Raw genomic sequence first — 22,933 nt, 5'->3', positions numbered from 1 at the left:
AAGCCCTCCTTCCAACCGCTGGCCGCCCTTGCTATTTGTGAAGTGGGTGCAACAAAGCCGTTTCGTCATGGTTATGACTTGGTGGGCGTCTCTCTCTCTCTCTCTCTTTCTTAAAACTGTGTGTGTGTGTGTGTGTGTGTGTGTGTGTGTGTGTGTGTGTGTGTGTGTGTGTGTGTGTGTGTGTGTGTGTGTGTGTGTGTGTGTGTGTGTGTGTGTGTGTGTGTGTGTGTGTGTGTGTGTGTGTGTGTGTGTGTGTGTGTGTAGAGAGGCATAAAACTAAGAATGTAAACTTCTGAGTGCTCGGTGAGGAATCGATGGGAGTTAATCGACTAATGGAAGGGACGAAATTGGTAGAAATTATCAGCACTCACACGCCAAAAAAAATAATAACCTACTTCGACAGGTCAGTTTTTCCGTAGACCGCAAAACAGGTCGATAACTAGAGTAGGAAGAAAGAAAACCAGAAAAGGAAATAGGAAAACAAAGTAGATGGAGGGAGGACGTGTGTGTGTTGGACCGGGATGGGCAGACATACAAACAAGTCGGAATGGAGGAAGCTGGCAAAGGCCTTTGTCCTGCAATGGATGTGTGTAGTCTAATGATGATGATGTCACCATATCTGTTACCGGAGGTTCGTGTGTCTCTATGCACCTGACTGCAAATGCTTATCAGCGTCTGCATGCAGCTCGCATTGTGTATATGCCCCCGTACATACTTACATACACATGCACTATGACTGTACACTTATTCGTGTCTGCGTATCTCACTACAGATTTCTGCATACATATACAAGGTACATTTTTCTTAGTTATCTGTGTACCCATCCTTCCTACTGTAGGTCCACAAATGTCGACACAGCTCTGAATGCAAAGTGTTTTCATACACATCGTATTTTTAAAAATGCAATTATGAATGAACCAAAGGCCAAAATCCTGGAAAATATGTCCCCTCAAAAGAGGGCTGAACAAAAAAAAGCCAAAATCAAGATATGCTCAATCCGAAATGCCTGGACACACAGGGTTCACATGGCTAGGGGTCGTAGGCAGTGGGAAAGACAAATTAAGGAACAGTTCCAGAGCTGACCAGCTATATATGGACAAATACAAGAGTTCGTTCCCCTCCCCTGTTCCTTTCTTATCGCTGGGGTCCCACACGCTTGAATAAGACGTAGTGGGTAAAGGAGCATATTAACACCCACAGAAAGAATGATAATACAACTAACACTGAAATGTCTGTGAATCCAGCGGTGAAAATAGAGGCAGGAGAGGGAAACGGACTTTAGTACCTGACTGCGATGAAAGAATTAAAAAAAAATAAAATGGTTGGCTCGTGTATTGGAGAGCTGGTCGGAAGAGGGATAAGTAGCTACACGAGGACTCCTTGCCCGCTGTGATGGGGAAGGAATGCAAAGTTCAGAGGATCGGTAACCAAAACAGTATGTAGATGTGTTCGTACGTGAATGCACACACACACACACACACACACACACACACACACACGATTGCAAGTATTCGTGTCCACATACAAGTGACTCTATACATGTGTGTGTCCATCCCTGGGCGAGTGGCACCTGTCGCCCTTTGTCTCACCCTCCCCTGCACTCCCGCCTCTCTCAAAAAAGCGGCTGGACGGATATTTTTCGACAAAGCCACTACACGTATTTTTTAAGCCAGTCATCTGTTTCTCACGCCCTCCCCCACCTCCCTCCCTTCCTTTCCTCTCTTCCTCCCTTTCCTCTCTTCTTTTTTCTCCCCTCAACTCTCCGAAGTTCTTTCCTTCACCCCTTCTCTCTCTCCTTTCCTTCCGTCCTCCTTTCTCTTCATAACTCCCCTCCTTTCTTTCCTCCGCCTCTTCTCTCTCACTTCCTTCCTTCCTCCTTTCTCTTTCAAACTCTTCAGCACTCTCCTGTGCCCCTATCAGTTCTCTCCTTTCCTGCCTCTCTGTTCTCCTCTCCTCGCCTTCATTCTCCCATACTCCTTTCTTCTCCTTCCTCCCTCCCACCCTCCTACTTTTTTTTCTCCCCGTCAACATCACCATCCGCTCGCCTCTTCCTCTCTCCTTTCTTCCCTCTCTCTTCTCTCCTTTTAACTACTCGTTCTTCTCCTTCCCCTCCCCTCTCTCCTTTCCTTCTTCTCTTCTCTTCCCTCTGTCATTCTCCCTTCCCCCTCTCCCTCCACCATCTTTTCTTCTCCCTCTCTCTTTTCTCCTTTTCATCAATTTCCTTGCCCTCCCTTCACCTCCTGCCTCATCTCTTATGTTTCTATCCTTCTCTCCTCCCTCTCTCCTCCCTCATGTTCCTTTCGCCTTTTTATTTTTCTCTTCCTTCTCCATTTCCCTCTCCCCTCCACTCCTTCCCTTAACCAACTTCTCTTCCTTTCTCTTCCATCCTCTTTAACTTTCTTTTTCTACCCTTCTCTCTCTTTCTCTCTTCATTACCCTCTCCTCTTCACTCATTACCTTCTCTTTTCCCCCCTCTCTTCTTCTCTCTTACTTTCTCTTCCTCCTCCTCCCTCTCCTTTCCTCTCACTACGTCTACATCTCTTCACGGTTTGGGGGTCTCAGATATATTGTCCCTCTGCTCCCTAATACCTCTCTTCTCTTTCTTTCTCTCTCTCTCTCTCTGTCTTCCCTTCCCATTCCATCATTTATACCCCTCCCTCCTCTTCTCTTCCTCTCCATTTCCCTCCTCTCCACCCTCCCTGCTTTATGTACCCTTTTTACTCTAACCTGGCCTAAATTCCTCCTCTCTCTTCTCCTCCCATACCCCCATTTATACCCATGTCTCTTCTCTCCTCCTCCCCTCTCCTCCCCTTCCTCCCTCTGCTGTCTTTATTTTTTTTTACTCTAACTTGGCCTAACTTTGTTATCTTTCCATCTTGAGTATTTCTTTGTAAGATTATTTTGGCACTTGATTATAATACTAGTCACGAAGAAATGCTGTGGAGAGAATGCAGAGTCACAGTAGTATCTTATTCTGCCACCGAGCTACGTGAAACAGGCTGCATAAGGACGAAGATCTTGGCCACGTTAAAGAGAATTGAGTACATCCAGTGGTCTTTTTCCCATTATTCATTTCACTTTCAGACGATTTTATATAGGCTTAGTGAGGCTTTTCGAACAGGAAAGTTAATAAGGGGCCTTCATTAACCTCTTCACGGCAAGATATCTCCCTTGAAGTTAATGAAATCGTCTGGAGGTTGGATTAATTAAGAGGAAAAGGAAGTACCCTTAGCGATGGGCAAGTTATCTTCCCTTTCGTTCGTCCTCTCTTATTCCCTCATCAGTAAATTCACCTTTTCTCCTTCTCCCTTCTCTCTTGTTTCTCCCCTTCCCTCCTCTCTTCCTTTTCTCCTCCTCCCCTCTCTCCCTTCCCCCTCTCCTTTCCTCCCCTCTCTTCCTTCTCCCCTCCTCCCCTCTCTTCCTTCCCCCTCTCCCCTCCTCGACTCTCTTCCGTTTCTTGTCCCTCGTTTCTCGTCTCATCCCTTCTTCTCCTTCTCATTTCTTACGTCTCCCCTCTCTTCCGTCTCCCTCTCCTGTTGTCTTTCCTCGCTCTCCCTCTCTTTCATCTCTTTCCCCTCTTTCCTCTCCTCTCCTCTTTTTTCCTTCTCCCTTTCCTCTCACCCATTTGTCCCATTGTTGTGAGGTTCCTAAAGCAACTCATCTCTTCTTCTCCCTTCTCCCCTCTTGTTTTTCTATGCCTCCCCTCTTTTCTTTTTCCTTCTCCTTAAACATCTTTTTATCTCCCCTCACTTCCTTCTCTTTCTCCTCTTTCCTCTCCTTTCTTGTCTCCTTCTGCCTCTCATCTGACCTCCCACCTCCTTCCCCTTCTTCTTTCTCCCTCTTCTCTTACCTCTCCTTACCTCTCCCCAATTACTTCTACTTCCTCACTTTCATCTCCTCTCCTTCCCCCTCTTCCTTCTCTATCTCCTCTTACTTCTCCTCTCCTCTCTTCCTTCTCCCTCTCCTCTTCTCTCTTTCTTCTCCCTCTCTTCTCCCCTCTTCCTTTTCCCTCTCCTCTCCTCTCTCTCCCTTCTCCCTCGCCTCTCCTCTCTCTTCCTTCCCCCCTCTCCTCTCACCTCTTTGTTCCTTTGCTGCCGGGTCCCTAAGGATGGATAAGGTTTCGCCATCCCTTTTTCGGGGTTGCATTCCGTATTTTCCGTCTGTCAATACCAGGTCCCTCTGTCACTCACCACACCAGCACGGACGCGAAGAAAGGAAGGCTGAAAAAAATAAAAATAAGAAATAAAAATATGGGGGGGTAAGACGACAAGAAGGATTAGGTGAGGCAGGATAAGGTAAGGTAAGGTAAGGTAAGGTATGTTAAGGTGAGGTAGGGTAAGGTAAGGTAAGGTAAGTTAAGGTAACGTATGTTAAGGTAAGGTAAGGTAAGATAAGGTAAGCCAAGGCAAGGCAAGTAAGGTAAGGAAGGGTAAGGTGAGGTAAGATAAGGTAAGGTAAGGTACGGTAAGGTAAGGTAAGGTATGGAAAAATAAGGTAAGGTAAGGTAAAGTATGTTAGGTCCACTTCACCAGGTGGATGTATTTCGTTCATATTAATCCTAACACTGACATGACATATGACATATACAAATCCACATATCTACCTCAACTCTGCCCACTCGTTCCTGCTAATCTAAAAATACTTCCAAAATAACAAGCCCCTGTGCATTACCCTCTAGGCTCGTCTGGGGTTTCCTATCCTCATTTTCACACACACACACACACACACACACACACACACACACACACACACACACACACACACACACACACACACACACAAACACAAACACACACACACACACACACACACACACACACACACACACAGACACACACACAGACACACACACACACACACACACACACACACACACACACACACACACAATGATGATAATACAATATCCTTCACCAGCGTTCTTCTTTTCCTCTTCACCAACACAGGCACCAAAGTCACACTCATAAGAAACTACACATTACCTTTAAACTTCGCTCTTGGTGTCTGTCTTCTTATTATTTAAAAAAAAAAAAAAGCACAAGCCACACATACTTGAGCTCCACAATATCCCTCAGCCTCGTTGTGTTTTCCTCTCCTCATCCTCCAGCACACAATCCCTAAACAACACCCAAATTAACCCACAAACTCATTTTTAGTCTCTTTCTTTGTCTTTCTTTACTTCTTCCACAAAAAACACGAAAGAAATACCCAAATGAGCCTAGGAAATAAAGTAGGTTTGTTTTTATCTGACGGAACTAGGTCATTCCCACTGCTAAATCATGGTAATATTAAATTCGACGAGCCCCAGTTATGAACCAGTAGCGAATCTCCTTGGTTATTAGTTAAAAATCATCCTCTAGTCTGACTACATTTGGCCGTCAACCGTGCGGGGTAATATTCCCACACTCTCTTTCTTTCTCATCTTTTCCTCTTCATTAAACACAAATGAAGTTCAACATTGGCTTGCAGATTCCTTCTCGTTCTCTTTCTCCCTCCCACACACACACATATGAAACTACACATAATCCTCCAGCCCCGCTCTCCTCTCCATCTCCTCCTCCTCCCCCTCCCCCTCCCTCTCCCTCCCCCTCCTCTTCCTCCTCCTCAAGTAAAAGCACCCACACAGGAAGCACCTAATCTAAACTTGAAGGTGCCCCTCTAATTTCACCTCTCCATCTCTTATTTCTCTCTCTCTCTCTCTCTCTCTCTCTCTCTCTCTCTCTCTCTCTCTCTCTCTCTTATGCCAGAATTACCTCGCTTCAAAGAGCCATCAAGCCCACTAACTCTTACCACCGAAAATTATCAAGAGTGGAAATTCAACACTATTGTTAAAGACCTTTACTGGCTTTCGTGGTTAATTTTTTTTCGTCAAAGGATGGAGGAAGATAAAGGAGATAGATACTGTACATATATAGTTAAAAATAGATATATAGATAGATACACACAGACAGAGAGACAGACGGGTATATAAAAACATTCATATATACTTACATGCATAGACAGAAAATGGAGAGAGAGAGAGAGAGAGAGAGAGAGAGAGAGAGAGAGAGAGAGAGAGAGAGAGAGAGAGAGAACTAGCAGACATGGGGTATCTAAAAATAAATACAGAAGAACTAGTGAGATTCCGAACCATAGAGGACTTGACTACAGTGGAACAACTTACGTGTGAAAATCCTTGTTGTGTAACTGACTAACTGGGCCACTCCTCATATGCTCCAGAAAAAAAGAAAAGAAAAAGGGAGGAGGTGGAACAGAGAATGGGAGGATGCCTAAAACACAACCAATATTAGATGATGATACAGGAGAAACACGCATCACTTCCCCTAACTCAGCTTCACACACACACACACACACACACACACACACACACACACACACACACACGCACACGCACACACACACACACACACACACACACACACACACACACACACACACACACACACACGCACACGCACACGCACACACACACACACACACACACACACACACACACGCACACGTAAGCGCGCAAAGGGCCCAAAGAAACAAGAATGCACTCAAACACATTGTAATGCATATCAACTTCAGTCTGAGACAAGCAACCTGAAAGAGTCAGTCACTTGTATACACACACACACAGAGTGTCTCTCTCTCTCTCTCTCTCTCTCTCTCTCTCTCTCTCTCTCTCTCTCTCTCTCTCTCTCTCTCAGGCCAATATTTTGAGCAGACCTTTCAAATAAATTAAAGGCGTACTCTCTCTCTCTCTCTCTCTCTCTCTCTCTGTTCTTTTAAACCATCTTACTGAAGTCAAAGGGGTATTTTCTTACAACTTCCATTTTCCTGTCTCTCATTCTCTTGGGTAATTTATTGTCTGCATTTCAAGGGGTACTCTCTCTCTCTCTCTCTCTCTCTCTCTCTCACACACACACACACACACACACACACACACACACAAGCAATTTTGTTTTAGACCAGCTTGGTAAAGTACTTTCTTACAAATTTTCTTTCCCCCACTCCTTCCCCCCCTCTCTCTCTCTCTCTCAAAGACACTTCCTCACATGCTATTTACCTCAAGCTTTCTCATTTACTTTCTCTCTCTCTCTCTCTCTCTCTCTCTCTCTCTCTCTCTCTCTCTCTCTCTCTCTCTCTCTCAAACAGTCGTACTCTCTCACTTCCTCTGTAGGTAATTTACTGGCTAACTCTTGGCTAAAATATACAGGATAATTTTAAAAGCAATTGTGAAAGAGGAAGAGAAAGGAGAGAGACAAGCAGTGGGGTAGGGCAGAGGGTAATCTGAGGGGTAAGGCAGAGGGGTAAGAAAGAGGGCTAAGGCAGAGGGGTGAGGCAGAGGGATATGTAAGAGGAGTAAGGCAGAGGGGTGAGGCAGAGGGGAATGAAAAGGGAATAAGGCAGAAGGGTGAGGCAGAGGGGTATGAAGGAGGAGTAGGGCAGAACGGTGAGGCAGAGGGGTAAGAAAGAGGGATAAGGGAGAGGGTTTGGGCAGAGGGGTATGAAAGGGGGATAAGGCAGAAGGGTGAGGAAGTGGGGTAAGACAGTGGGGTGCGGCAAAGGGGTGAGGCAGAGGAGTATGACAGAGGAGTGGGGCAGACGGGTAAGAAAGAGGGGTGAGGCAGAGGGGTGAAGCAGAAGGATAAGAAAGAAAGGTGAGACAGAGAATTAAGAAAGAGGGGTGAGGCAGGGGGGTATGAAAGAAGGGTAAGGCAGAGGGGTGAGGCAGAGGGGTAAGAAAGAGGTGTAAGTCAGAGGGGTAAGACAGTGGGGTAAGACAGTGGGGTGCGGCAGAGGGGTGAGGCATGATAATGGGGGAGAGGGGTAAGGCAGATGAGTAAGTCAGAGGGGTAAGGCAGCGGGTTGAGGCAGAATGGTATAGCAAAGGGGTGAGGCAAAAAAAAATAACAAGGGAAGAAGGTGAGGCAGAGGGGTAAGGCAGAGGGGTCAGGCAGAAGAGTGAGGAAGAGGGGTAAGGTTGAGAGTTAAGGCACGATAAGGGGGTAAGTGATATATATAGCAGAGGGATGAGGCACGGATAAAGTGAGGGGCGAGGCAGGGACTGCGGAGTGAGGCAGGGACAGAGACAGGGGAGTGAGGCAGGGACAGGGACAGAGGAGTGAGGCAGGGACAGGGACAGAGGAGTGAGGCAGGGACAGAGACAGAAGAGTGAGGCAGGGACAGAGACAGAGGAGTGAGGCAGGGACAGAGACATAAGAGTGAGGCAGGGACAGAGACAGAGGAGTGAGGCAGGGGCATAGACAGAAGGGTAAGGCAGGGACAGACACAGAAGGGTAAGGCAGGGACAGACACAGAGGAGTAAGGCAGGGAAAATGGAGTGATGGATGAGATAAAAAAAATAGAGTGGGGTAACACAGAGACTAAGGGAAAGAGTGAGGCAGCGATAAACAAAAACTAAGGGGTGAGGCAGAGGGCAGGGTGAGGCAGCGATAAACAAAAACTAAGGGGTGAGGCAGAGGGCAGGGTGAGGCAGCGATAAACAAAAACTAAGGGGTGAGGCAGAGGGCAGGGTGAGGCAGCGATAAACAAAAACTAAGGGGTGAGGCAGAGGGCAGGGTGAGGCAGCGATAAACAAAAACTAAGGGGTGAGGCAGAGGGCAGGGTGAGGCAGCGATGAACAAAAACTAAGGGGTGAGGCAGGGGGCAGGGTGAGGCAGGAACACGAATGAAGTAAGGAGAGAGTGTGAAAGAGGAAGAAACGAGGAAAGGTTGGGGCAGGGTGAGGGGTGGGGCAGGAGGAGGGGTTGGACAAGGTGAAGGGTGAAGCAGGGTGAAGAGTGAGGGAGGATGAAGAGTGAGGCAGCGTGAAACGCGAGGTAGGGTGAGGGAGGCAGGGAGAGGGTTGAGGCAGGGTAATGGGTGAGACAGGGGGTGGGGTGAGCAGGGTGAGGGGTGAGGCAGATAGGGTGGGAGTGAGGCATGGTGAGGGGTGAGGCATGGTGAGGGGTGCGGAAGGGTGGGAAGAAAGGTGAGAAGATAGGCAGGGTGAGAAGAAAGGTGAGAAGAAAGGCAGGGTGAGAAGAAGGCAGGGTGAGAAGAAAGGTGAGAAGAAAGGCAGGGTGAGGGGTGACGCAGAGAGTCAGCCTTAAGGTAGTGGTGCTAGGCAAGGGCGTGGTCTGCTCTCTCTCCTGCCTCAGCGTTGGGAGAGTGCCTGACACGTGCCTGACTTCTTGCATGCTGACTACATCTCTGTCTGTCTTTCTGTCTGTCTCTCTGTGTCTCTGTCTGTCTGTCTGTCTGTCTGTCTGTCTGTCTCTCTGTCTGTCTCTCTCTCTCTCTCTCTCTCTCTCTCTCTCTCTCTCTCTCTTATCTCCTGCTTTTCTTTCTGTTAAATGTGGGTGTTCTCTGGCCTATCTCTCCAGACAAATCCCTGCCTTTTTGTGCAGGGAAAGAAGCAAATGACTGAGCGCTAGAGATAAAGCTGTTCTCTCCACGGAAACAGATAAAAAGAAAGCGAAATTCAAGATCTGTTCATTCCCATATACTTGTACACATTGCGTTTAAGAGACTGGAGGTCATAGGAACGGGGAAGTAAAGGAGACAGTTCCAGAGCTGACCCGTTCCATATATCAGGGACTGAGAGTATCGGTTAACTTTGGCACTTGTGTGTTGAACAGGAAAGGGGTGAATGTTCGTTGCTTGACGGATCTTGCGCTCACGCCGTAATTATGGAGGGATGTAGGCAGGCAATTATGAGGATCGGTGACCACAGAAACTGCGATGGTAGAGGGATAAAACTGCAACACTGCGGCGAAGAGAGAGACTGAAAGGAATCAGTAAGAGGAGAGCTGATGAGCCGAAAAGCCTGTGATTCCACCCTGTTTAGAAGAGCCGATGAGACGAAAAGCCAGTGACTCCACCCTGTTTAAAACACCTGTACGAGTGTGTGGTAACCCTCCCCCCACAAGAGAACTGTACTCCACAAAGGGCATATAAGACCCATTGTAGAAACTAAACAGATGTGTAGGGGCAAAGCGAATACGGAGGCGGCTTGACACATCCGATATCGTGGAAGTGAAATTCGCAAGAGATGTAAAGCGATATTTCAATGATACGTCCAGAGATTTAAAAAAAATCTCCTCTCCCCTAAAAAAGACGACGAAGAACTGAATTGTATATTGTTGAATATTAAGGTATATTCCTCTTGCCTATCGCCTCCCCTCCTATCTAACCTAGTTTGTCCTCTTGCCTACCTCCCTTTCCTGCCAGTCTTCCTTTCTTTTCTACCATGTTGCCTACCTCCCTTGGCAAGATGTCTCCCTACTGGACCCTGTCTCCCTGCCTACCAGCTCGCCTGCTGCCTGCCGGCTGCTTCCTACCCTGCCCGTCTGCTTGCTTACCTGTCCACCTGCCTGCGCATTTGCTTACTTGACTGCCTTTCTGCCTGCCTGCCTGCCTGTGCTGCCCATTGATTGCCTGTCCATCTGTTTCCTCGTTCGCGCCCACTTGCCTCACCGTACCCTCACATTCTTCCTCCCTCGTTGCCTCTCCTGCCTAGCTCAATATCTCCTTCCTGCCTCTCTGCGTCCCAATCTCTCTCTCTCTCTCTCTCTCTCTCTCTCTCTCTCTCTCTCTCTCTCTCTCTCTCTCATGCCTATTCCTTTGCTTATCTCTTTTCATACTGCCTGCCTATCTCTGACCTCCTTCCTATTTCCATGCCTACCTCCATGCATCCTGCCTTCCTCAACACATCCTGCTTACCTCCACGCTTCCTGCCTACTTCTCACCTTTAGCCAAGTTCCCTTACCATGCCTGCCACCTTCTCCTTGCATGTTAATTGCCTTTCGGGACTCCTGCCTCACCACCGGCCTCTCTGCTTACCTCCCTCCTTCCCTGCCTACCTTCCCACTTCCCTTCTTACCTCCCTCCTCCCCTGCCTACTTTCCCATTTCCCTGCCTATCTCCCTCCTTCCCTGACTACCTTCCCACTTCCCTGCCTACCTTCCCAATTCCCTGCCTACCCTCCCACTTGCCTGCCTACCTTCCTACTTCACTACTTCCCTGCCTACCTCCCTTCCTATCTCCCGACCTTCCTACTTCCCTGTCTACCTTCCCCCTTCCCTGTCTATCTCACTACTTCTCAGCCTACCTTCCCACTTCCCTGCCTACCTTCTTATTTCCCTGCCTACCTTCCCACTTCCCTGCCTACCTTCTTATTTCCCTGCCTACCTTCCTATCTCCTTGCCTACCTCCCTACTTCCCTGCCTACCTTCCCACTTCCCTGCCTACCTTCCCACTTCCCTGCCTACTTTCCTATCTCCTTGCCTACCTCCCTACTTCTCTGCCTACCTTCCCACTTCCCTGCCTACCTCCCTACTTCCCTGCCTACCTTCCCACCTCCCTGCCTACCTTCCCACTTCCCTGCCTACTTTCCCTTCCCCTGCGTCTCTTCGTATCTTCCTCCCTGCCTCCATGCCTGCTTCCCTCCTTCTCTGTCATCCTGTCTGCCTGTCCCTCTCCCTTCCTGCCTCTTCGCCTAAGCTCCCTCTCCTCCTACCTCCCTTCCTTTCTCCCTACCTCTCTTCGAACCCAACTCCATATCTTCCTGCCTCCTTTCCTCTCTTTCCCTCTTCCTGCTTACCTCCCTGTTCGCCTGCCTTTCTGCCTTCCTCACCCCCCTCCCACCCAGCATTTTTTCCTTCATGCCTGCCTGTCTGCCTGCCTGCCTCCTTGCCTGTCTGCCTTCCTCGTTTCCTGCCTTCCTTCCTGCCTGCCTGCCTGGCTACTCCCTGGCTGGTGGCTGGCTTGCTACTAAGCTAGGCTACACCAGCCGCTATAGTTGTATTGCTCACTCCTCCAGCCTCTCTCTCTCTCTCTCTCTCTCTCTCTCTCTCTCTCTCTCTCTCTAAACAACCATCCCTCTCGTGTAATTACCAGGCATTTATCTAGTCTTTTTGAAGGTGGGGTGTTTTCTGCAATCCGCTAATACCGTATAGCAGTTTGTGTCTGTTTGAAAAATCAATCAGTCTACCAATCTATCCATCTATCTCTTCATCTAGCTATTTATTGATTTATTTATTTATTTATCATTCAATCCTTTATCGACCACCAGGAGCGTAGATGTCCGTGGCTAGGTTACGTAGTGCACATTTTGATGAGTAGGATATTATGAGGGAAATTATCTTTAACCCATACTCGGTGGTCAAGCTTTGAGAGAAATCTAACTGGACAGCCTTGACCCACTAGTCCACCCGGAGTCTGTTTGGTTATATAGTGACCATCCAGTGTAGTAATAGTTTCCTGAGCTGCAAGAAACCAGTTGGCTTGTTACTCAGTGCAGTGACTTGAATGGAGCACATCAAGTGAGTGGATGGTACAATCATTGGTGACAAATTGAGGTAGTTCGCGGGTATACCAGAACAGATGAACATAAAACCGTGATCTTGTTGTCTCACAGGATATTAACAACTCTTTACACTGAATCTTCCTTTTTGGCGAGTGTGATTGAGAAATGATTTAAACTACCACACCACACCACACCACACCACACATTGAGTACACATCAAGCCACTATACATCACATCACATCACACGACAACAAGCCCCCACACCACTACACCACCCTGCATACCACCACATATCACTACACACCTACAAAAGTTTGCTTCCCATTCCCTCCCCTCCACCTCTCACGTACCCTCTGTTGGTGAAGCTCGACTAAATTACTGCTGACTGTAAATAATGTGTGGGTGATGGGACGGTGAACACAGGGCGATTAGAGAGATAGATGGATAAAGAAGTAAACAGATACAGATAGATAGATAGATAAATAGATAGATGGATAGTCACAAACATCAGACAATGACAGATAAACAGAGATACAGACAGGCTGATAGATACAGATAAGGAGATAGATACAATGTAGATGGATAGGTAGACACAAATAACAGACAATAATAGAAAGATAAGCAGAGGGAGGCAGAATGATAGATATAAAGAGGGGTAGACAGATACAAGCAGAGAAATAAATACAATGCAGACACAAACAATACACACTGACAGACATAGATTAGGCAACAGACAGAGGCAAATTGATATACAGGAAGATCAACAGACAGACAGACAGATTCAGAAGGCCAGAAAGGTGGACAGATTATCTACATTCAGGTATACCTTCATCCGGGAGGGGGTGGCCGCAGATAAATCGCCTCCAAGTCCTCCCCTCATGTCATCAGACTATCCTTTTCTATCCCCATACCATTCTCACTTATATAGCTCTCCACTGCGTCCTTCCACCTCTCTCTCTCTCTCTCTCTCTCTCTCTCTCTCTCTCTCTCTCTCTCTCTCTCTCGTAGCTCATTTCTAACTCTTCCTTCGCTCCACATGGGTAAAGCACCTCAAGGAATTTCTCCTGACACTTTTCAGCACATCCACACCCACACCAAACACGTTCACTAACTTCCTCGTTTGTCTGTCTATCTTTCCAAGTAACTCCACGTCCTCCTCTCAGACATGAATATAAAGTAGATATACAGGTCTATCTATCTATCTATCTATCTATCTATACATACACACATATATACATACAGACATATCGGCATCAGTACTTAAAAACATGGAATAAATCACGACGGATAGAAAAGAAAATAATAAAAAAAAAAAAAAATCCACACAGGTGCACGTGTGCGACAGAAAAATGAATCGACGGCCAGAATGACATTAGGGCACCTGGAAAAAAAAAAATAAGGTCAAAGCAATATAGGCGAAGATGAAAGAGGTCCGGACGAGGCATGTAGTGAGAGCCCCTTTTATGGTGCTTGTCACGCCGGGTTCATAATAATATCGCAAAATACACACGCTACCCTTTGCCCTCGCCTCCGGGTACGCAGTACTGACGCGGGGAAAGGGGTCACAGGGCTCGTTCTCAAGTAAGCGTCCAAACATTCTACTCGTTCCTATCCCCCACGGTCTTATCTCACTGTTTTTTCTTTGTCTCCTTTGCGTCTCTCTCTCTCTCTCTCTCTCTCTCTCTCTCTCTCTCTTTCTCTGGTGGGAGACAGATGAGTGATGATGGAGGCTTTTATCAGTGGAGGAGAGTGAAGATGAAAAATGATAGCGAGGACTGGAGGCATTTTTGTCGCGGGTACCGTGAATGAGCTTAGGGATTACTACATTTGGCTGCACACACACACACACACACACGCACACACACACACACACACACACACACACACACATTCAGGTGAACACTGTAATTACCTGAAGCTTAACATGGCGCGAAATTAACAGGAAATTACAACACAGGTGATAATAAAGGTATGATTAATCCTTTACGCTGTTTTACACTCGCCTGTTTCACTTTGTTCCGGTTAACGCCTGATGATTTAATTTCGCTCAGGGGATATTCCAGGTGTAAATGGGTTAAAAGGGTATCTAATTTAATACCTTCTTGGACTGGAAAAGAAAAGAGAAGAAGGAATATGACAATGAGAGGAAAAGAGTAAGAAAGATGGAAGAAGAAAAATGGAGATGAAAAAGAAGAGGGAGAGAAGAAAAGATAGAGGCAAAGGACGGGCGGAGAGGTATAAGAGACCAGAGAGAGAGAGAAGGAAGAAAGAGGAAAAGAAGGAAGGAGTGAGAAGTGAGAAAGAGACAAGAATAAAAATAAGGGGAAAAAGGCAAAAAAAAAAAAAAGTTATGTGATGGAGATAATGAAAGAAAGAAAAAAGAGGAGGGAGATCACACACACAAAAAAACAAGACACCATTGTTTTGGTGTCGGAAATAAGCGAAAAATCCATAATAAAGAAAATCAAACCAACCAACACATCGGCAGAGTCCAGAATTACCACTGAAGGACCGACAGCAAGAACGAGCATCAATCCATTTAAAATTTCCACCCAAAAGCAACCAAAGATTTAAGTTTCAGAGGATAACAGAGAAACCACTACAGAAGCATCAACCCTTATTACATATTACACTAAAGCGAGGATGTATTTCGGAGATTTTTGGTGTCGGGCTGCAATACGACAGATTTCAGATTTTTTTTTCGTGATAAGAGCGACAGGAAAATCGAGGTGCTAACCCATTGTGACACCCTGACCTTCTCAGTGCTATTGGAGATGGAAGCAACAGCAAAAACAAAGCGTCAATGCGCAATAACAACCTCACTCAGAACGACAGACCCCTGGGTTTCTGTTAAGGAAAGACACAACAAAAGAAAAACGCTGCAATACACAATATATTTCATAATCACCTCTCCCCCACGACAATATTTTCAGTCACTGATGAAACGAGAGAAAAAAATCAATCTACATTAAAGCAAACACACAACCGAACACAGTAAACTTACGCTTTAAACAGGGATCATTAATTTTCTCCGACCCCTCCCCCCCAGATGGATTTAATTAGGCCGTTCTCTGTTTCTTCTTTTTTCACTAGGCCTGTCAGTGGTTAATTACACTTCACCTGAGAACTGGATTTTTATGGATGGTCAATAATAATTAAGTCTTGGTGAATAAAGTAAAAAAAAGAATGAAATCTGGGGTTTCCAACTTCGTCGTAGATTCTTTTCAATTACATATTTTTTTATTTATTTCCTTATCTCTTTCTTTAATTGTGCCAGTATATATTTATACTCGTGCATCTGCATGTATATTTTTCATTTAATTTCACTCACGCTTGTTTTTTTTTTTTTATGTGAGGAAGAAGGAACCAAAGGTCGTAAGCCCGCAATAACAGTTCCCTCCAAGTGAAAAACAAAATACAAGAGAGAGCCAAATTCAAGATCCGATCATTTCGAGATGCCTGGACACACTGCGTTTGAAAGACTGGAGATCATAGGAAGCAGGAAATACAGACAGAGGGAGACAATTCCAGAGTTGACCTGTTGCATGAATGAAGGACTGGGAGTAACGGTTAACTCTTGCATTAGAGAGTTGGACAGAAAAGGGATGAGAGTTTGCTGGCAGACGGGTGCTACAGGCCCGTCGTAGAGGTGGAGGAATGGATGAAGACAGTTCAAAGGAGCAGTGACCATTGAAGTAGCGATAGAAAAGAGATAAAGATGCAACAGTGCGGCGAAGAGACAGAGGTTGAAGGGAGCCAGTAAGAGGAGGGGAGTTAATGAGACGAAAAGCCTTTGACTCCACCCTATTGAGAAGAGCTGTATATGGGGAGCCTCCCCACACATGAGAGTTGTACTCCACACAGGGGCGGATAAAACCTCTGTATAGAGTCAACAATTGTGCAGGGGTAAAGAAGGAACGGAGTCGGCTTAGCATACCTAAGCTCTTGGAAGCAGATTTTACAAAAGATGTAATATGATCTTTCCAAGATAAGTCCCGAGTAAATGAAACCCCAAGCATGTTCAAGGATGATGCAGGATTGAGCTGAATATTATTAAACGTTAGTGGGTATACCTGTTACGCTGGTTTACCTACATAAACGTTATATCAATGACTTTAAAATTTTTCTCCTTTTTGTATGTTCTCTGAATCTTCAAAATTTTTCATTCGCATTTTTAAATTTTATTTCTTGTCAGTTCTTGTACCCTTCAAAACGAAAACGATGTTTGAAATTTATTTTTCCAATCGTCAACGGAATATATCTCTCGTGATGGGATTATCTTTGACTAATTTCTGTTTCTGGGAAGAGTGGAGGGTGATAAATGCCTTCACTTAAGTACAGCAGAGTGACAGAGTGCTAATTCTCTCTCTCTCTCTCTCTCTCTCTCTCTCTCTCTCTCTCTCTCGTGTGTGTGTGTGTGTGTGTGTGTGTGTGTGTGCGCGAAGAGAGAGAGAGAGAGAGAGAGAGAGAGAGAGAGAGAGAGAGAGATCCAGTATAATACGGAACTATATATTTCAAGCAAGGGACCGACCCACTTTTGTGACAGGAAAGTTGCACTTTTTATTTTTTCCTTCACTGCCCTTTACTCTCTGTGCTAATGTGCCTCCTTCATGGCACTCAGAAAACTTGACTTTTACTCAGTCTGCTGCCACGGAGTTTAATGTTAACGATTCTACTCGCTTAACTGCATCTCTCTCTCTCTATCTCCCTCTTTCTCTCTCTCTCTCTCTCTAGCTTCATTTATTACCCATCCCCCCTTCTCTCCTTCTCATTGTAAAAAAAAAAATAGCCAAAAAATAATCTAGCCAATGTAATTACCATCTAGCAGAAGAAGAGGCCACGCAAAGGGAGACGCCAAACCCAATATAACCCCCTGAAAAAAATCGTCCGCCAGCCTATTTTTCCCAATTCACCCCTTCAGTACAATGACGTCCTATTTAATTCTTTCCATCTCCAGACGATTTTATGAACCCCTTGATGACGATAATTTCTTGTCTTTAATTGTTGGTTCTTTCAGACGATTTTCTTGAACTGGTAACTTCGAGACACTTCAAAACGATGGCGATTTTTCTATTCATTTCTACCATTGATGAATTTTCTTTTCCTTCCACCCATTATTTTTTTTTTCATTCTAGTTACTACAGGACCGTTTTCTCTGATTTTCTGTACCTCTTATATGTGTATTTTTCCATCCATCAATCCATCATCCAGTCCTGCGTTGCCCCATGAGAAGCGTAGGAGCCCGGGGCTAGGCAGTTGGTCCTGACATTTAAGATGAGAGAGGCCAGCCTCACTCATTCCTGAGTGGCATTACGTGAGCAATACACCCCAACCATCCCTTGGATATAAACCTTCACTGGCTCAATCCGACTGGAGTGTCGTAATTACCCACTAAACCACCAGGCGCCAAAATTTGGTTATATGGTTACCACCCAGCATAGTAAATTGTTTCCTAGTGTACAGGAAACCATTTGGCTTGTCACTCAGTGTAGAGTCACCCATAGGCAGAAGGAAAAGGAAAGAATGAAGGAAAAATAGAAGAGGGAGTGTAAAGTCACCCGCAGGTAGAAGGACGAGGAAAGAATGAAGTAAAGAACGACAGAAGAGGAAGGAAAGAAAGGAGGAAAGGAAAGGACAGACACCCGAGAGCAGCATTACATCGAGTGAGTGGATGGTGAGCGCCCCCACCTACCACTGCATTACTGAAATTGTTGTATGTCGATTTTTCACTCTAAATTCTCACACAACGATTTATCTTTTCCATTCCATATATTACAGGATACGTAACAAGGCCATTGCCAGTCTTTACCATCTATAAAAACCAACATCTCTGCCAAGTTGTACGCCAGCTTTTACACGACAATTATCTATCTCTCTGTCTATCTATTTATCTGTATATCTCTCTATCTCTTTTATCCTTGTTTTTTTTTTTTATGTGCAGTGGCAATGACCTCTGTGGTTAAGCTGCAATGGTTCTTTCCATTGCAGTCAATCAATCAATCATTCAATCAATCAGTCAATCAATCAATCAATCAATCATTCAGTCACTCAGTCCTTCAATCCAGTTCTTATTGGAGAGGTAACAAGAGCCATTACAAGTTTTTACCATCCATACAAACCAACATCTCTGCTAACTTGGGTCTTGTGCAGGCAGGGGCTTAATCACAAATACTAGTACCTTCAACCCCAGGCTCATATGAAAGAACATAAGAACATAAGAAGAGAGGATAACTGCAGTAGGCCGGTTGGCTCATGCTAGGCAGCTCCTAGAAGAGTAACTGAACTACTAGAATGAGATAAGGACAGCAAAGAAGGGGGCTCTCCCTCTCCCTCCAAACCCATCGCTTGTTCTGTCCTCTATCATGTCCTGCTCAATTTGTGGTGCCTGACTGGATGTATCTACACTAATGGTTAAACTGTTGTTCTTACTTTTGCAAGTCTTGATGCATCTATCCGTGGACTGAAGGCTGAGGCTACCCTTCTCCTGCAGTCCGCCATCCTCCTTCTGGGGGACAGGGAAGGGAGCTGAGGGAAGTCTGTATGGCCAGGCAGTGAAAACATCCGCTCATATCAGTGCCATACCAGCGCCACCGCGTGAAGGCATCCCTCTCCTGCACCATCACAAATACTATCTCTCTCTCTGTCTCTCTGTCTCTCTCTCTCTGCCTCTACAGCTTCATCATTATATTACCTCTCTCTCTTTCTCTTTTCCGAGTTACAGCATTGATTACCTCCCCCCCCCTCTCTCTCTCCCTCTCTCTCTCTCTCTCTCTCTCTCTCTCTCTCAGTCAAAATAAAAAATAAAAGGAAAAATAGGCTAAAAATTCATCCAACACTACTCTGGGTCATCAGTAAGTCGAAATGGGCGAGGGAAGGTCAGGACTTCAGTAGAACGGATAGTTCATAGATGGAGGGATGGAGGGGTAACGGAGATGGAGAGGGAGAGTGAGGTGGAGAGAAAGGGGCTGGAGGGATGGGGGGGAATTGGGTGGGGGCGAAAGGTAGGGAGAATGAGGTGAAGGGAGACGGAGAATGTGGTAGAGAGAATAGGGTCACGAGAGAGACCGACAGGGAAAATGAAGTGGGGAAAAAGCGGCTGGAGGGAAAGGGAGGGAGAGGAAGAATGAGGTGGAGGGAGACGGAGAGGGAGAATGAGATGGAGGGAGACGGAATGAATGAGGTGGAGGGAGAGGGAGACTGAGGTAAAGAGAAAATCGGAGACAGGGGAGACTCGTAAATTTGCCTGGGTAAGATGGAAGGAGCGAACAGCCAAAGGGAACTGAGAGGAAAATGTGGTGCGCGTGTTTTATTTTCAACTCCCTCTTGTTTTTATTCTTCTTCATCATCATCATTATCCTTCTCCTCATCATCAGCATCATTATCTTCTTCCTCCTCCTCCTCATCATCATCATCATCATCATCATCATCATCATCATTCTTCTACTCCCATTACCAAATGTGGAACGGGGAAAGGGGAAGGATGCAAAGAGACAAGAGACAAGCATCCAAGCAGGAATATTATCATCAGAGTACTCAGCCAAAATGGGCCACCCCTCCATTCCCTCATCATTTAGGTCCTTGAAATCCTCACACACACACACACACACACACACACACACACACAAGAATAAATGCCCTTTATAATTCTACCTGACACCTGTACGAGTCTGCTAATTGACACCCATCGCTCACTCTCAAAATTTTTCTCCTTTGTCGATATTTTTTTTTATTTTAGTCTCTCTCTCTCTCTCTCTCTCTCTCTCTCTCTCTCTCTCTCTCTCTCTCTCTCTCTCTCTCTCTCTCTCTCCTTCCCGCGACTTAGGCTCAACCAACAAATCAAACCCTTCCACTGAACACTGAATTTTTTCTCCACCGTAAAATATTGCCAGGGGCGTAGATGGGTCTCCTGCCTTTCACTGATCCGGATTATTTTACCCTAGGCTCGATCTCTGGCATTCCAATGGTGAGCTAGAAATTTTGAGGCTGGCTCTTGCCTTTTTCTTCCCTCTCTTTTCACCACACAAACCCTACCCCATCGCTCTCTTTCTCTCTCTCTTTCTTTCTCTCTCTCTTTCTTTCTCTCTCTCTCTCTCTCTCTCTCTCTCTCTCTCTCTCTCTCTCTCTCTCTCTCTCTCTCTCTCTCTCTCTCTCAAAATTACGAGACAGGCTTTTATTGTTTTTTGCCCTCTTTTTCCACTACACAACCCCCCTCCCCCCCTCTCTCTCTCTCTCTCTCTATCTATCTATCTATCTCTCTATCTCTCTATCTCTCTCTCCCTCCCTCTCTCTCTCCATTATCACGCTATCATTATTATTTATCCTTACCTGAACTACCGAAGGAGAGGGATCTGCAATGACTATACAACAGCTACGACAACAACAACAACCACTACTACTATTACTACCACTACTACTACTACTAATAATAATAATAATACCAGTAATAATAATAATAATAATAATAATAATAATAATAAAAATGATAAAAATAATAATAATAATAAAAATAATAATAATAATAATAATAATAATAAAAATGATAAAAATAATAATAATAATAATAATAATAATAATAATAATAATAATAATAATAATAATAATAATAATAATAATAATAATAACAGCGTTTTCTTCAATCCACACTCGACAATTTGTATTTTTTTAAACGTGGCTGTTGAGCACCGTAGAATTTTACTACTCTCATTAAGTCCACTCCGATGACTTATTTTTCTAACCTAAGTAATTTTCAGGCCATTTTAAAAAACTTCTTAAGATTCTTGGCAGTGAAAGAGGTTCAAAGCAATCTCCATGAACCTCCTGCACTATAAAAAATGCTTCCCAAATATACATAAAACCGTCTAGAGGTAGAAAGAATAGAAATTAAAAAGGTTTTCCGGATTCAAAGGGTTATGAACAGGATGGAACCGCAACAAAATCGGCAGTATCCTCGCCACAGAAGCATGGCAGGTGGGAAAGCTACCCTACAAGTATTTTAAAGTTAAGAATTACTGATACAAATAAGTTAAACAGATATATACCTACAGAGAGAGATAACAGGAACTGATAATATTTTTCCTTTGAAGTGCAGAAGTTACCTCAGGAAAAAAAAAAAAAAAAAAAGAGCATTTGAGTGAAAAAAAAAAAAAACACTGACAGATAGACAGAAAGGTGGATATTCGGACAGATAGATATTAGATAACACGGCTAAGGGACAGACATCGACAAAGAGATGAATAAACAGAAGCACATAATATTTCCTATACAAAATTATATGAATAAATAAAATCGATAACATCTCCTCCCAAAAGCTTATGAACAAAAAGAAACCGATAATATTTTCCCCACATATGAATAAATAAACAGAAACCGACACTTCCCCATAAAGCCCAGGAATAAACAGAAACCCATAAAATCACTCCCCCCAAACCCTTGAATAAACAGAAACCCATAATATTACTACCTAAAAACCATGAATAAATAGAAACCCATCAAACCACTCCCCCCAAACCCATGAATAAACAGACACCCATAATAATCTCCCCCATAAACTCCCCAAATCGCCAGCCAGACACACACAAGAGTACCCCACTTTTCTTCCTTTTTCTTCCTTTGGTTTTTGTGAGTGGAATGCCCCGGGTTGGCTAGTACACATCCACAGGGCCCCGACTGCCACTGTAATATTGCTGTAAAAGGTCAACTGCTCGACTGGGGTGAGGGGGATAGATGGATAGACGGATAGACAGGAAGCTGGATGGATGGATGAACAGACAGGAAACTGGATGGATGGTCAAACAGACAGGAAGATGGATGAATGGATAAATTGAAGGACGGATGGAGGCATGAATGGATGGACAGACAGGTGAACAGACTGACACACAGACAGACATGGCAGAGCAGATAAACAAACAGATACACAGACATACCAATATTATTTCTAGATAAAGCATAAAAAAGTAAAATAAAAATAAAACTCTGAACTAACATTTCTGCGAGAATTAGACAAGTACATAGGCAGATTAATAGCAACCATTTGTACACTCCCCCTCTCTAAAAAAATGGAAACAGCCAGCCCCCTCAAAACAAAAACAAAAACAAAGCAAAACAAAACAGAATACAATCACAAGCGTTTTTCCCCTGAGTAATACGGATCTGTATCAGTGTGACTACTAACACGATACTACCATCATCGGTCAACTCTGGGATTAGTGGGATATATAGACAGACAGACAAACAAACCCACAGATAGATTTATAGAGATAAGAGATACAGAGACAGAAGACAGACAGACAGACAGACAGATATACATAAAGTAGGCATGTAGGTAGATAAATATATACATATATGGGCAGGTAGAAATACGTAGATAGATAGATTGGTAGACTGATAGTGTGTGTGTGTGTGTGTGTGTGTGTGTGTGTGTGTGTGTGTGTGTGTGTGTGTGTGTGTGTGATATGGATCCGTAGCTATGTTATTGCTATCACACTTTTTCCGGCCAAACCCAATATCACAGAGGCGGTCGACGGAATCATTTTGATGGATAATCGTAAAATAACATTGATGAAAGTGTTCAAATTGCGGTGTGGTGTAGTCTCTCTCTCTCTCTCTCTCTCTCTCTCTCTCTCTCTCTCTCTCTT

Source organism: Coenobita brevimanus, chromosome 111 (genome assembly GCF_032717465.1).
Source record: "Coenobita brevimanus isolate Jiangsu-jjx chromosome 111, ASM3271746v2, whole genome shotgun sequence".
In the NCBI taxonomy this organism is placed as follows: domain Eukaryota; kingdom Metazoa; phylum Arthropoda; class Malacostraca; order Decapoda; family Coenobitidae; genus Coenobita; species Coenobita brevimanus.
The sequence above is the reverse complement of the archived record's forward strand: the minus strand, read 5'-3'. Positions refer to the sequence as shown.